Genomic DNA, 15,399 nt, shown 5'->3' on the forward strand with positions numbered 1-15,399 from the left:
GTGATGGACCTGTATGACAAGAACTTCAATCCTCTAAAGAAGGGAATCGAGGAAGATCTCAGAAAATGGAAAGATCTCCTATGCTCATGGATTGGAAGGATCAACATTTTAAAAATGGCCATCTTACCAAAGGCAATCTACAGATTTAATGCAATCCCCATTAAAATTCCAACCCAGTTCTTCATTGAGTTGGAAAGAGCAATGTGCAATTTCATCTGGAATAACAAAAGACCTAGAATAGTGAAATTCATCCTCAACAACAAGAAAACATCTGTGGGAATCACTGTCCTGGACCTCAATCTATATTACAAGGCAATTGTGCTGAAAACTGCATGGTACTGGTACAGAAATAGGCATGTGGATCATGGAAGTGTACATACATGTTGAAATTCATTATTGTGTGTTCTCACTATTTTATAATAAACATCACAAAGGGGCCATACTATGCTCAAAATTCTTGGCAACGGTGGTTTATTTTCCAGTAAAGAAGCTGTGGATACTTCACTGGGATATGTGAATTTTACCAAAATTATTTAAACTTCTAATACACCCCAATGAAAGCATTGAGATATTTCTTCACAGAAATAGAATATAATAATCCCAAAATTCATATGGTACCTCAAAAGACTCTCAGAAGCTTAAAACTATGATGAACAAAGGGAAATATGGAAGGATGACTATCACAAATCTTTTTCATTTTTGCTTCATTTTCGTTTTTGTTGATGTTTTGCAAAATTACTTTTACTTTTTCAACTATGTTGAATATTCTCTGTATTTACATTTCAAATGCTATGCCCTTTCCCCCCTACACCCCTCCCTCCTCTTCCTCAACTTGATTCCATGATGGTGCTCCTTCTTCCATCACCCTCTTCACCACAGTGCACTGGCTGATGATGATGTTGTTCTTCCCATGACAGTGCAAACCTTTTAGCTATTTCAGTCCTTCCTCTAGCTCTTTGTGGTCCCATGTTCAGTTGATGTTTAGCTGTAAGGATCCATATCTGTATCTGTATCTGTATCTGTATCTGTATCTGTATCTGTATCTGTATCTGTATCTGTATCTGTATCTGTATCTGTATCTGTGTCTGTGTCTGTGTCTGTGTCTGTGTCTGTGTCTGTATCTGTATCTGTATCTGTATCTGTATCTGTATCTGTATCTGAATGAATCTGGAAGAGCCCCTGAGGTGAAACACATGTCTGGTTCCTGCCAGCAAACACGTTTGGCATCAGCAAAGGGCTTGTGGTTGATGGCTGCATATGGGGTGGTTCTCCAGGTGAGACAAATTCTGTAGATCTTTTCTTCAATCCCTGATCCTCTATTTGACTTTATATTTCCTCCCCTGTTTTGTTCTCCCTTCTAAGAAGGACTGAGGCATCCACATTCTTGTCTTCCTACTTTTTGAGCTTGTTAAGTTCCATGGATGTTTTCTTGGGTATTCCAAGATCTTTTTTGGAAGAAGCAGGGCAGAGCTTTATTCCCTTTATACGTGAATATCTACAATGAGTTTTCATTTGCGACTGGGATACCTCACTCAGGATGATAGCTTCAAGTTCCACACATGTGCTCAGGAATTTCATGAAATTGTATCTAATAGCTGAGTAGTACTTTGTTGTGTATATTTACCACAATTTCTGAATCCATTCCTCTGTTGAAGGACATGTAAGTTCTTTGCAGCTTTTGGCTATTAAAAACAAGGCTGAGATAAACATTCTTGAGCACATGTTAGATATGGGAGCTACTTTTTGGTATATGCCCAGGAGTTGTACAGCCATGTTTTCAGGAAGCACTATGTCCAGTTTTCTGAGGAACCGACAGACTCATTTCCAGAGTGGTTGCACCAGTTTACAATCGCCCCAACAGTGGAGGAGTGTTCCTCTTTCTCCACACCTTGTATCATCTGCTGTCACTTGAGTTTTGAATTTAGCCATTGTGACTGGTGTGTGTTGGAATCTCAGGGTTGTTTGGATTTTTATTTCCCTTATGTCTAGAAATGTTGAGCATTTCATTAGGTGCTTCTCACCCAGTCGATATTCCTCCATTGAGAAGTCCTTGTGTAGCTCTGCTCCCTGGTTTTATTAGGAGTTTTCTATTCTCTAGGGTGTTCTTAAGTTCTTTGTATATATTAGATAATAGTCATCAATCAGATGTTGGGTTGGTAAAGAATTTTTCCCAATCTGTAGGTTGCCATTTGGTCTTCTTGACAGTATCCTTTGCCTTACAGAAAGTTTGCAATTTCAAGAGGTCCCATTTGTCCATTATTGATTCTAGAGCATATGTCGTTGATGTTTTGGACAGGAAATTTTTCCCTGTGACTGTTCTGAGATCTTTCCAACTCTCCATTCTATTAGTTTCAGTGTATTTGTTTTTTTGTGGAGGTGTTTGATGCACTTGGACTTGAGCGTTGTAGAAGCAGATAAGAAGGAATCAATTCGCATTCTTCTGTATACTGACTGCCAGTTGAAACAGCACCATTTGTTGAAAGGTCTGTCCATTGTCCATTGAATGCTTTTATCTACTTTGTTTAAGATCAAGTAACCATGTGTGTGTGGATTCATTTCTGGGTCTTAAATTCTATTCCATAAGTCTTTCTGCCTGTCTCTGTGCCAATACCAGGCAGTTTTTATCACAATTGATCTATAATACAGCTTGAGTTCAGTGATGGAGATTTCTAGAGAATTGTTTTTATTGTTGAGAATGTTTTTTGATATCCTAGATTTTATATGAGTCCAAATGAATTTGCAAAGTGCTCTTTCTAACTCTATGAAGAATTGAGTTGAAATGTTGAAGATGATTGCCTTGATTTTGTAGATTTCCTTAGGCAAGATGGCTATTTTTACAATGTTGAGTCTTCCAATTCATGAGCATCAGAGATGCTTGGGTCTCCTGCACTAGCACCTGACTTCCTCCTGACCCCTAGATTAGCCACTTCCATCGTGCAAACTGTGCAAGTGCACTCATGACAGGAGATCAGGATAAAAGGACTGTACTTGGAGGTGGGGAGAAAGAGAAAGAGAAACTGAAAGGGAAACTGAAAGAGAAACATAAAGAGAGACAGACAAGGGAAAGAAAGATTTTCACTGGCATGCTGTAAGGTTCCTAAATAAACTGCTTTGAGAAGAATGCTGTGTCATCACTCTTTTTCTGCTGGTTGGAAACGGTAGTGACAATTCATGTTCTGGTAATTAACAGTGGTCCTGGTTAGTTCACTCTGTTGGCCTTCCTCTGAAGCCCAGGTTTCCCACCTCTTCCATAAGACTCCAGGACTCCATCTAATATTTGACTGTGGGTCTCTGTATCCCTTTCCATTGTCTGCTAAGTGGAGCTTCATGGAAGACACTTATGCTAGGTTCCTAACTGCAAGCTTAACAGAGTATTATTAATAGTTTCAGGGAGTGGATTTTGCCCATGAGATGCTTCTGAATTTGGGGCAGTTATTCATTGGCTATGCCCTCTGCTTCTGCCCTATATTTGTTTGTCCAACACGATTTGAGACAAAAGTTTCCTTGGTAATTTATTGTACTTATCCATACATTGAGAGTCTCTGCTGGCTAGAAGTGGATTCATATCACGCACTGCTAGGAGTCTCAACTAGAGTTGTGACAACCCTCCCATACACCCTCAGCCTTACAGAAATCCAGGTCTCTGGTAGTTTACAGTTGCCTGTCTACCTGTTACCTCCCTCATCTCTCCATGTATGACCTACATATGATGCCCCTCCCCTGCCAGCCCTCTTCATCACTTGACTTACCTGCTTCCCTTCTTCCAACAACACCAATATCTATTTAGTTTCCCCTTTGTAAAAAGGCTTTCATTTACTGCTTATTTTATTATTTACATTTCAACTATTATCTCTTTCCCTTCTGAAAAACCCTATCCCCTCCCCATGCTTCTATGAGAGTGCTCTCTTGAGAGTAAGCTCCTTCCACCCTCCAACTCCTGCCTTGCCACCCTAGCATTCCACTACACTGGGGTATGAAGAATCCAGAGAACAAAGGCCAAACCTCCCACTGAGGCCAGATAAGGCCATTTTCTGCTTCTTAGGCAGCTGGAGCCAAGAGTCCCTCCTTGTGTACTCTGATTGGTGATTTAGTCCCTGGGTGTCCTGGGAAGTCTGGGTTGTTGACATTTTTGTTCTTCCTGTGGGGTGGCAAACCCCATCACCTCCTTTAGTCTTTTCTCTAACTCCTCCACTGGGGACCCTTCTCTTAGTACAATGGTTGCATGAAAACATATGCCTTTATATTTGTCAGACTCTAGTAAAGCCTCACAGGAGACCGCTCTATCAGGGGTCTGTCAGCAAGCATTTCTCGGCATCAGCAATAGTGTATGGTTTTGTATCTGCACAAGGGAAGGAACCCCAAGTGATGTAGAGTCTACATACCCTTTTCTTCTCTCATGTTCCGCTAATTGTTTTTGTATTTTATTTAGAAAAGGGCAATTCTGGATTAAAATTTTTGAGATGGGGGGGGTAGTGCCATCCCTCACCCAGTGGCTGTGCTTAACCTCTGAATATGCCTCTACAGGCTTTTTATCCACTTTTTGTTTATATCAGATAATATCAGTCACTTTGGATTCCAGGAGCCTCTTGCTTGCCTGGCTACTTGGTTTTTCTGGTGTCTATTTGCAGTTCCCCATACCAATTGATAAAAACCTCTGTACAATTCCTGAACCTCTGTATATCTCCCTAGTTAACTCCTCATACCTAATCCTTCCTCTACTTTTATACACCCCCTCCTCTGTTCCACAATGACCTTATCACCCTGTACTTTCAGTGATTATTTTATTCCCTCTCTAAGTAGGACTGAAGCACACACACTTTGGTAAAGCATCAGAATAATCTTATAACACCTAAGGATATAAACACAGTCAGTAAAAGTCTCCCAACCACAATAGGGGAGAGGGCTGACAAATATAGATTTATCAGAGAATTCTACCAGACATTCAAAGAAAGAAGAAGTATGTCAATGCATTTTAAACTATCACACAATAAAAGGAACTGAAGGAACACTACCAAACTTATTAAATGAGACCCTAATCACAATGATACTTAGGCCACACAAGGATTAAACTAAGAAACATAATTTCAGCATAATTTCCCTCATGAACATTGATAACAAAACACTCAATAAAATACTAGCAAAATGAATCCAGGACTACATCAAAGGCATCATCCACCAAGATCAAGTATACTTCATCCCAATGATGTAGGTGTTGTGCAATATATGAAAATCTATCGATATAATCTACTACATAAACAAACCAAAAAGGAAAAATTATTATCTGATTAGATGCTTAAAAGATCAAGGTAGAGAAATCTATCTTATTTATGAAGGTAATACATGGACCTGCAGAAGCAGTCAAGAAATTCTTGCCAAGATAGCAAGATAGACTTAGCTGTAGCTTAGCATTGTTCAGAGCACTGTGAAGATTTCTGTTGGCAAGATGAGCTGCAATTGCTCTCCCTCTTCTTAATATGGCATTTAATCTTTATTTGCACATAATTGAAGTAAGGATCAAAGACCTACTCTCACCTTTATTCACTTCCCCACTGCTGTTGTAAAAGTTCTAAGCTGTTCACTTCTTAAACCTCTCTCAGCAGCTACCTCTAATGTCTCTAGTTTAGTGGCACAACCAGAAAGAAATCCTATGTAAATGGTCAGGTATGCTATTGGAAATTAGGATAAAAAGAGATCTATGAAATGAACAAAGAGGACAAAAATGATTCTATAATTAAGACATAGTTGAAAATGTTATTGACCATCTGTGAGTCCCTGCCATTTTATAGTGGAATATAATTCCAATACTAAGACTAACTGTGAATAAAGCCAAGATAATGCTGCTATCTTTGAAGGACTTGCAAAATAAGTTAACATGATTCTATACCTTATCTTTCATTATGTGTAGAATAAACTTAAACTATTATTATTATCATTTAACTCATAGTGGTCTTAAACCATAGAAAACACTGGAATGGAAACATAAGTAAGTAGCACACAAACTTGGGAAATGCAGGATGTAAATATATTTGTGGGCCAAAAGGTATGTATATTTATTGCAGTAAATATTTTAAAAGGTGATGACATTTAATCCTGAGCTAGTGCTGGCATCTGTATGGCCACATGGCACTGTGGGGCATCTTTATCTCAGTAACTCCATGCAGCCTCTAAGTGCTCACAAAACCCATCTTCTCTTGTTCCAGGCACAGTCCACTCTGCCACCATGGTTGCTTCTGTCAGGTGGTCCACAAACACCACAGAAACTTGGTTTCACTCACTTTCTCTTAGTATATTATTGCCAAGTTCTCTCTCTCTCTCTCTCTCTCTCTCTCTCTCTCTCTCTCTCTCTCTCTCTCTCTCTCTCTCTCTCTCACACACACACACACACACACACACACACACACATTTTATTCCATGGGACACCTTCATGCCCACACTTCATGGGGGCAGCAGAACTGGAACTGCTAGTTTCAGCTGTATCAAAGCCATTGTTTTTACCCTCTGTCCTCAACAGCCCAGTAAATGCATGATGACTCAACCATCAAAAGTTATCAAATGGGTTTAGATGTTAAATTCTCAATCCACAATCCACAATTACTCTACACAACAAGCTTACAATCAGTTGCCAAATTATAAACTGCCCACCTAGATAAGTTAAATTGACCCATAGAAACCCTTAGAAATAATCATAGCAACCTTATCCATATAGAGATAAAACAGGAGAAACATCCACATCTGATTTCATATTACATCCTCTTGAATCTCCAGGTTTTTCCTCCTCTTCTGCTTTTCTAAACCTTTGTTCCCACCCATTCTCCACTGTTCCATAATGAATCACCTTGACATCAACTTACTCACATGTGACTGTACACCTTTGACTTGGTTACAGAGTAACTGTGTCTCTATTGAATGGCCATTGACATAATGTCAGGTTTGAAGTCTGTCTCTTAAAAGTGGGAATGCAACGTGAAAGAGAAGATACTGTTTGTGTATTAAGCACTGGAAACCAGGACAAAGTGTGTCTTATTTTCCGTGGCTTGTTCCCACTCTAAGCCCTACATGATGTCACATCTTCTTGCTTACTGTTTGTTGATTTTCATGGAACACAGTTCCTTGTTTATGACATGATCACAGAGTTCTCTCCCTCAGATAAATTTTCATCCATACCTAGTCCTATATCTCACTGAATTTCTTCAGATTGTACTTTTTTAATGATGTATTAAATGCATCACAACTTTCAAGAATTGTTAAACAAGTCATGTGTTTGGTAAAAACCTTCAACCTCAGCATTTGGGAGGAAGGGAGAGACAATCTCTGTGATTTTGATGACAATCTGGTCTATGTAGTTAGTTCCAGGATAGTTAGAGATACAAATTAAGAGAGAGTCTATCAAGATAAAAATACAATTTAAAAAGCAACAACATGTTGAACTTTAAAGGAAATGTTTTGTAATTTAATTTTTATTTTATTCTATTATTTGTTAAACATGTTTATATTTCTTTTTTAACATCTGTATTTTAAAAACAAAGATAAATGTACAAATTTTAAGCATTTTTGCATAAAAGTATACGGTTTGATAGTGTGTATTAAGGTCTTACTAGTTACAATGAGCATAAAGTACATGTAAAACAGGATGTAACCTGTAATTAGTCAAAATTTTGTTGGTGTGTAAGGATTGAGCATAATGTTTTTTTCTTTTTCTTTTCTTGAACTTCACACAGTCTGTGAGTTGGTTCTGGCATGTTCAGAACTTTATTGGGCTTGTACAGGGTAATTGTATTATCAATTCTTCTGTACTATCTCTTACACTCTTTTCCTTTTCAGTGACAATAATCCATGTTTCTAGTAGCATTTTTAAAATGAAGCCCACTTTGTGTTTCTGAAATCAAATGAGGATGATGTTAATTCACCCCTAGAAAAACTGCTGCCCAAAGGTTCGCGTCCTTGGCACTTGGGGATGATGTGGCACTGAATAAATTGCTCAGATTCCAGGAGCAAGCAAGAATGCAGGAGTAAGCTGCTTTATTATTATTATTATTATTATTATTATTATTATTACTATTAATTTATAAGAAGTAAATTTTATGCCCTCTACTTGTGTCCTTTGGTCCCAATCAAGCCTGTCTTCCAGGTGGCATTTCTAGTTGTATGTCATTATCTACATTACCAGTCTCTAGGCTCTCAGTCAGGTTTCATTTTGTTCTAGTGCTTGCCCCTTGTTCTTTGCACAAAGGTTATGGGGAAGTGACAACCACTTTGTCTCTGAGAATTGCTATTCCTCCTCTTGGACATGGGAAGGTTTTCTGTCAGGTTAAAGCACACTGAGAACATTGCAGTTTATCAAATGTTCGAAAGCATTATCATTTGTCGTTTTATAATCTTCATGTTAGAATAAAAAGCCATTTTGGAAATGGCAGATAAATAGGGAGAGAGAAAGACAGAGAGAGACAGATAGACAGGTAGGTAGTTAGGTAGAGTGCAGATATGTTATTCCTGCATGTATATATGTATACTATGAGAATTTGATGCCTGCAGAGGCCAGTAGACTATGTCAGAACCCATGGAATTGGGTGTTCTACAGCGCCAGCACATTGTCAATGGGGAGAGTAAGTATCTGGTAGTTCCTAAAGGAACATCACATTTTATTTCTTTGCTTTATCCTCTTTATCTTCCAAGCTTCAGTGTCAATTCTGTCTCTGCTCTTTATCGTCAGTCTCACTGTGCGTGCAGAGGAAATGAGAGTGTAAAGCATTTTCCCATGTTAGTTCTTCATTCCGATTCCACTGTCAGATTCTGTCATGAGTTCTCTCCTCCTTAAAAGAGAATTTTCTGACTTCTTAACCTGCAAAGATAAATGTTGTGTTCTGACAATTTTCTCCCACTGTACTGCATGTAAGGAATAGCTTATTAATTTTCTGCACCATTTTCAGTGTAGACATTGGAGTGGTACATGATTATCCACATGCAGTTCTAATAAAGACACACAGTGTTCTGTGGGAGGTCTCATCCTCAGATTCTTGTCCTTCTCCATAATGTTTGATCTCACTTTTCCCCTATTTTTATTCAGTAACAAATTCTATGAGATTTCTTCACACTGGATGTCTCTATGTCTCTAACAGCAGAAACCGACATCTTCCCACATGTATGTGTTTCTATGTGGTATGACTCTGCTTAAGAGCCAGCTCTTAATGAGATATAAGATAATACTTGATCCATCACTTAAATATTTTTATGTGTTTAGTCAAAATTTATTACCAATAACCATAGAGTTATTCTAAATGATAGTAAGCCATTTTTATTACACACCATTTAATATTTAAGAGGTAGCAGGTTTTGACACTATGAGGTTTGTAATTGACATTAAAATTGGTTTTGTTTAATGATGACTAGAAAGCAAAAGTGTGTTTTTATGTTCTTTGTTTATGCTCTTTAGTACTGGCATTCACTTTTCATTGCTTTTTAGATAACTAAAAAATAATCTTGTCGATGATACTCCCTATTCTGTGTCTATGAAGGCATGTTTCTCATCCACAGGTGTGTCTTTAAGCCTTTAGCAATCTTACAATATTAATATTGTTTTTAATAACTGCTATTGTATAAAACATTAAGAAGTCTTATGAGACTATATAAACTATAGTCTATGCTGATATCATATCCCTGTGAATTAATGACCCTTTTGATTTAGGGTCTTAGTAGTTATTCAGATCACTAATATTTTTCAATCATTTTGATTAGAAAATAATTGTGGCCAAAAACTAAATAGAAACATGCTCAATCAAAAAATGGACTGATGGAATATGGTAATCAAAATTTTCTTATTACTAACTATAACTGGAATTCTGGGAAATTCCTCTCTTCTTACGCAATATGTAGTCTACTATAAACAATACTCAAAGAAGTGCACAGACTTTATTCTAATGCACCTATGGGGAGCCAATGCCTTAATAGTTCTCTCTACAGGGGTGCCCCATACAGTGGCAGCTTTTGGGTTGAAACTGTTTTTAAATGACTTTGGATGCAGATTAATTTTATACATTCAAAAAGTTGGAAGAAGTGTGTCCATTGGCCCCACCTGGGTTTAGAATGTCTTCCAAGCCATAACCATCAGTCACAAAGAATTGTGTTGTAAGGATCAAAAGGCCAAATCTGCACAGTACATTGGCTGCTCCATTTCCATTCTCTGGGTTTTATCTATGTTAACACATTTCATTTTTTGTGGATATATTTCTCAAAAGTAATAGCAAAACATGACAAGAAACCGAGATTTTGAGTATTGCTCCATTTTCAACCACATTGAAATGAACTCACTTTATGCCACAGTGGTGACATGCCCTGAAATCTTCTTTTCTGTACTCATTACCTGGTCTAGTTGTTCTATGATTGTCATTCTATACAGACATAAAAAGAGGGTTCGAAACATCCACAGCTCTCAGGTTTCCAAGAGAAACTCTGCTGAATCCAGAGGCACCCAGAACATCCTGTTTCTGTTGTCATCTTTTCTGGCTTTTTACACACTCTCCTCCATCTTAAGAGGCTGTATTGCTCTTTTCAATAATCATAATCAGTATCTGGTGATGGTTACTCCACTCACTTCTCTCTGCTTTCCAAGTTTTGGATGTTTTGTTTTTATCAATCACTATTCTGTTAATCCCAGACTCAAAATGAACTGGATAAGAAATACCAACCTTTAATATTATTGTAAGTTTTTAAATTCCATCTGGTTTTTATTTCACCCTTTTCTCCAAAAGTTCAATGCAGAGAATTAACTTACTAGTTAGTTGGCTTTTCTTATTTAATGATTAAGTAAAATAAGTCCTGGAGATAGAAAGCTGATTTATGCAGCACTCTACATAATATGATCACATTATATGAATCCTATAATACTTTTAAGTACTCGTAATGTACAAAGGAGCTTTCAAGAAAGATGAGGAAGAGCAGGAGGAAGAGGATAAGTATGAGAAGGATGAAGATGAGAACACTGAAATAAAGGAGAATGAACTGAAGAAGGAGGAAAAAGGAAGGAGGGAATAAGAGAATGAGATAGAGGAGGAGAACGGAGAAGAATAAGAAAAAGAATAAAAATAAACAAAAGAAGAAAAAGAAGGAGAAGGAGGAGAAAAAGGAGGTCCATCAAAACTAAACTTCCTTCCTTTGTCTTTCATCATATAATAGCAATTTAGCTGCTTAGGATTTTCACAAAGATCTTGTGGGTTCTACATTCCAACTCAACAAAATGTTAAATCATTACTATTCATAAATTTGTTCTTTTTTTAAACTTTATTTTTTAACAACTTTATTTTAAAAAACAAAGATAAATGTACAGATTTTAAGCATTTTGCATAAAATTATACAATACATTTTTGTCAGTACTTTTTTTTAGATTTTAAAATAATTTTTACATAAAACTATATGAATATTATTTTAGTCAGTACTTGATTTTTTTAAAGGTTTCATAGTATGCATTGAAAACTTAATAGTTACAATGAGCATAAAGTACATGTAAAACAAAGTGTAACATGGAAATAGTCAATGTTTTCTTGTTGTGTAAAGATTTTTTTGTTTGTTTTGTTTTCTTTTCTTTATTTCTTGGACTTCATACAGTCTGTGAGTTGTTTCTGGGGGAGTGCAAGCCTCTGGGGTTAGATTCCCACTATCAGTGACTGCATATTATGTCTGTTCTTTTGTGACTGGGTTATCTCACTCAGAATGATATTCTCTAGATGCAGCCATTTTCTAAAGAATTTGGTCAAGTCATTGTTTCTGGTGGCTGAGTAGTATTCCATTGTGTAAATGTACCACAATTTTTGTATCCATTCATCTTCTGAAGGACATCTGGGTTCTTTCCAGCTTCTGGCTACTATAAATAGAGCTGCTATGAACATTGTGGTGCATATATCTTTGTTGTGTACTAAGGTGTCTCTGAGGTATATGCCCAGAAGTGGAATAGCTGGGTCTTCAGGTAGTATTATGTCCAATTTTCTGAGGTATCGCCAGACTGATTTCCAGAGTGGTTGTATTAGTTTGCATCCCCCCAACAGTGGAGGAGTGTTCCTCTTTTTCCTCAACCTCACCAGCATCTGTTGTTGTCTGAGTTTTGGTTCTTGGCCAGTCTGACTGGTGTGAGGTGGAATAACAGGGTTGTTTTGATTTGCATTTCCCTGATGGCTAAGGATGTCGAGCACTTCCTCAGATATTTCTCAGCTATTCGATATTCCTCAACTGAGAACGTTTTGTTTAGCTCTGTACCCCATTTTTAATAGGGTTATTTGATTCTCTGGTGCCTAGCTTTTTGAGTTCTTTGTATTCCTTAGATATTAGGCCTCTATCTGATGTGGAGTTGGTAAAAATCTTTTCCCATTCTGTTGGCTGCCGTTTTGTTTTCTTAACAATGTCCTTAGCCTTACAGAAACTTGGCAATCTCATTAAGTCCCATTTGTTAATCTTTGACCTTAGAGCTTGAGCCATTGGTGTTTTGTTCAGAAAATTTTCTCCTGTGCCTATATGTTCTAAAATTTTCCCTATTTTCTGATCTAATAGTTTTCTGATCTAATAGTAAGTGGATCTTTGATCCACTTACACTTGAGCTTTGTACAAGGAGATAAGAAAGGGTCTATTTTCATTCTTTTGCATGTTGAGTGCCAGTTGGACCAGCACCATTTGTTGAATAGGCTGTTCTTTTTCCATTGAATGTTTACGGCTCCTTTGTCAAAAATCAGGTGACCATATACATGATGGCTCATTTCTGGATCTTCTATTCTATTCCATTGATCCACACGCCTATTTCTGTACCAGTACCATGCAGTTTTCAGCACAATTGCCTTGTAATATAGCTTGAGGTCAGGGATAGTGATTCCCGCAGATGTTTTCTTGTTGTTGAGGATGTATTTCGCTATTCTAGGTTTTTTGTTGTTCCATATGAAATTGAACATTGATCTTTCCAATTCCATGAAGAACTGTGTTGGAATTTTGATGGGAATTGCGTTGAATCTGTAGATTGCTTTTGGTAAGATGGGCATTTTTAAAATGTTGATCTTTCCAATCCGTGAGCGTGGGAGATCTTTCCATTTTCTGAGATCCTAGTCAATTTCCTTCTTGAGAGGTTTGAAGTTCTTGTCATACAGTTCCTTCACTTGCTTAGTTAGAGTCACACCAAGGTATTTCATAGTTTTTGTGACGATTGTGAAGGGTACGTTTTCCCTAATTTCTTTCTCTACTTGTTTGTCCTTTGAATATAGGAAGGCTACTGATTTGTTTGAGTTAATTTTATATCCAGCCACTTTGCTGAACTTTTTTATCAGCTGTAGGAGTTCTCTGGTGGAAATTTTGGGGTCACTTAAGTACACTATCATGTCATCGGCAAAGATTGATGTTTTTATCTCTTCCTTTCCAATTTGTATCCCCTTGATCTCCTTTTGCTGTCTAATTGCTCCAGCCAGGACTTCCAGTCATATGTTGAATAGGTAGGGGGAGAGTGGGAAGCCTTGTCGAGTCCCTGATTTTAGTGGGATTGCTTCAAGTTTCCCACCGTTAAGTTTGATGTTGGCTGTTGGTTTGCTGTATATTGCTTTTATTATGTTTAAGTATGGGCCTTGGATTCCTGTTCTTTCCAGGACTTTTAACATGAAGGGGTGTTGAATTTTGTCAAATGCTTTCTTAGCATCTAGTGAGATGACCATGTGATTTTGTTCTTTGAGTTTGTTTATATGGTGGATTACACTGAATAATTTCCTTATATTAAACCATCCCTGCATCCCAGGGATAAAGCCTACATGGTCATGATGAATCATCGTTTTGATGTGTTCTTGGATTCGGTTTGCAAAAATTTTGTTGAGTATTTTTGCATCAATGTTCATAAGTGAGATTGGTCTGAAGTTCTCTTTCCTTGTAGGGTCTTTGTGTGGTTTAGGTATGAGGGTTATTGTAGCCTCAAAAAATGAGTTAGGTAGTATTCCATCTGATTCTATCTTTTGGAATAGTTTGGCGAATATTGGTGTTATAACCACAATTAATGTCTGATAAAATTCTGCACTGAACCCGTCTGGACCTGGGCTTTTTTTGGTTGGGAGGCTTTTGATGACTTCTTCTATTTCTTTAGGTGTTATAGGGTTATTTAGATGGTTTACTTGGTCCTGGTTTAACTTTAGGATCTTGTATCTGTCTAGGAATTCGTCCATTTCCTTCATATTTTTTAATTTTGTGGAGTATAATTTTTTGTACTAGGATCTGATGGTTTCTTGACTTTCCTCAGTTTCAGTTGTTATGTCTCCACTTTCCTTTCTGATTTTGTTAATTTGTATACTCTCTCTTTGCCCTCTCGTTAGTCTGGCTAGGGGTTTATCAATCTTGTTGATTTTCTCAAAGAACCAACTCTTGGTTTTGTTGATTTTTTCAATGGATCTTTTTGTTTCTATTTGGTCTATTTCTCCCCTAAATTTGATTATTTCTTGCTGTCTACTCTTCTTGGGTATATCTGCTTTCTTTTGTTCTATGGCTTTTAGCTGTGCTGTCAGGTTGCTGATGTAAGCTCTTTCCAGTTTCTTTTTGGAAGCACTTAGGGCTATGAGTTTTCCTCTCAGTACTGCTTTCATTGCATCCCATAGGTTTGGGTATGTTGTGTTTTCGTTTTCGTTGAATTCTAGAAAATCCTTAATTTCTTTCTTTATTTCTTCTTTGACCCTACTATCCTTTAACAGAGCGTTGTTTAGTTTCCATGTGTATGTGGGCTTTTTGTTGTCTTTGTTGTTGTTTTTTTTTAAACAACTTTATTTTACAAAACAAAGATAAATGTACAGATTTTAAACATTTTTTTGCTTAAAATTATACATTTTTGTCAGTACTGTTTTTTCAGATTTTAAAATAATTTTTTATAAAACTATATGAATATATTTTTTAGTCAGTACTTGATTTTTTCAAAGGCTTGACAGTATGCATTGAAAACCTAATAGTTACAATGAACGTAAAGTACATTTAAAACAAAATGCAACATGGAGATAGTCAAAGTCTTCTTGTTTTGTAAATATTTTTTTGTTTCGTTTTCTTTATTTCTTGGACTTCATACAGTCTGTGAGTTGTTTCTGGGGGAGTGCGAGCCTCTGGGGTTAGCATCCCAATATCAGTGACTGCATATTATGTCTGTTCTTTTGTGACTGGGTTATCTCACTCAGGATGGTATTCTCTAGATGCAGCCATTTTCTTAAAAATTTGGTTAAGTCATTGTTTCTTGTGGCTGAGTAGTATTTAATTGTGTAAATGTACCACAATTTTTGTATCCATTCATCTTCTGAAGGACATCTGGGGCCTTTGTTGTTGTTAAAGACCAGCCTTAGACCATTTGTTCTTTAGGGGGACCTGGGCCCATCACAATTGCGGTACCTGGGACCATAAAGAGCATTATTAGTACCT

The 15,399-nt window shown here is 37.1% G+C and overlaps 1 pseudogene across 1 annotated transcript; it reads left to right on the plus strand.

Moving 5' to 3' along the window:
- The first annotated feature begins 9,788 nt into the window (after positions 1-9,788).
- On the plus strand, positions 9,789-10,688 carry LOC308413695 (vomeronasal type-1 receptor 4-like; annotated as a pseudogene). The gene has a single exon. The product of its transcript is annotated as a vomeronasal type-1 receptor 4-like (transcript).
- The last annotated feature ends 4,711 nt before the right edge of the window (positions 10,689-15,399 follow it).

This window comes from Micromys minutus, assembly GCF_963924665.1.
Source record: "Micromys minutus genome assembly, chromosome: 32".
NCBI classification, from domain to species: Eukaryota; Metazoa; Chordata; class Mammalia; order Rodentia; family Muridae; genus Micromys; species Micromys minutus.